The following is a 1544-nucleotide window of genomic DNA, read 5'->3' as shown; positions in this document are numbered from 1 at the left end:
TTTCTTCTTTAATGAGAGCATTTGAAATTATGTCAAGATGCCTGGAAAATGGAAAGCAAAGAGTTTGAAATTGTGGGGAGGCAATAATATTGCAATAATATTGGTAACACCGGTTTGGATGTCATTGAGCTTTTAAAAAGCTCAAAAAAGAATTAACACTGCATTTCTTACGGCTTTAAAATAGACTAATACCATGATAGAATGCAAATTCTTAGGTTGTAATGATTAGATTTTTTGAGACGAGAGTGCGCAATTTCCATATATTCAGGAGGTTGGAATCTCTACTATGTTTGTGTTGCTTACCTGCTTGTTTTACACCGTGGAGTTGCATCTGAGAGGAGCATTAGGCACATGAGATGATATGAAAGAAAACTGTTTCAGAGATGAGACAGAAACAAAGTCTCTCTTGAAATATCCTGATTTTATTACAAGGAGCAAAATATTACAGATATCGTAAGTCTGGAAAATGCTGACCCGTATGGGTTTTTTTTTCTTCAAGGCCAGAGCAGGGAATTAAAGGTATTGAACAGACTCAAGACACCAAACCCAAGAGGAAGAAAATGCCTGGGCCTCAGCTAAGGGAAGATGCTGTGGAAGAGGTACTGACTGTAATTTGCTGAGACATACCAGGAAAAATTAATGTTTAAGGCACAGTTCTGAGTCTTTTTCTTATCATGGCTTTCAGGTAAATAAAGAATATTTGTAATTTTGCTATACCTGTTATGGGTGACCTCCATCAATCATTAGTCTAATCCCTGTGAAAACTTCTCTTAGATGGGAAGTTCATGTGGTAGTGATGTTCTGAGGTCAGACCGGGTATCAGCTGATCCTCTTTATGACAGAGGCAATGTGACTTCTGCTGATTTGTTTACTTGTAACTGAATATTGTAATGAGCAGGAAACTGCTATTCTGAAGATGTTTGCTGTTTCTTTTGATGATTTGATTGAAACCAGATGGACAAGGTTTAAAGAGGCCCTCAGTAAAGCAGACCCTTCCACCTAATTATGGCACACTAATATAAATGGGAATTATTTCAGTGTCTGTTCTTTCCAGGAAATCTCTAGGTTGCCTGAAATAGTGCAGAAATAAGTAAGAGAAATTAATAGAATAACAGTTTGCTTGCTTGAGTCAATACTTTAAGAAATAATACTCTAAGAATTTTTTTGTTTTCATCGGTCTTTTTGAGGGGGTATTAGAGAAGATAAGGAAGCACACTACTGAAAATGTTGCATAAAATAGTTTAATCTGGAAATTTTTTTTTACTTTTTCTCAGGATGTTTGAGCAATCCAACTAGCAACTAGTTGTGAAATCCTCTGTTCTCTTTGTAGCTGTCCTTTAAGTACTGCAACACTGTGATGGGGTCTCACTGAATTGTCTCTTCTCCAGGGAGAAGAGACGTAACTGCTTCAATCTTTCCTCATAGGGCGGGTTCTGCAGCCCTCCAATCATCTCTGTGGCCCTCCTTTGCACCCTCTCCAGTCTGCCCAGGTAGCTGTAGAAACCAGTAAGGTCTCTTGTGAGCCACCTTTTCTCCAGACTAAA

This window comes from Chlamydotis macqueenii, chromosome 2, assembly GCF_036417535.1.
Source record: "Chlamydotis macqueenii isolate bChlMac1 chromosome 2, bChlMac1.mat, whole genome shotgun sequence".
NCBI lineage: Eukaryota > Metazoa > Chordata > Aves > Otidiformes > Otididae > Chlamydotis > Chlamydotis macqueenii.
The sequence above is the reverse complement of the archived record's forward strand: the minus strand, read 5'-3'. Positions refer to the sequence as shown.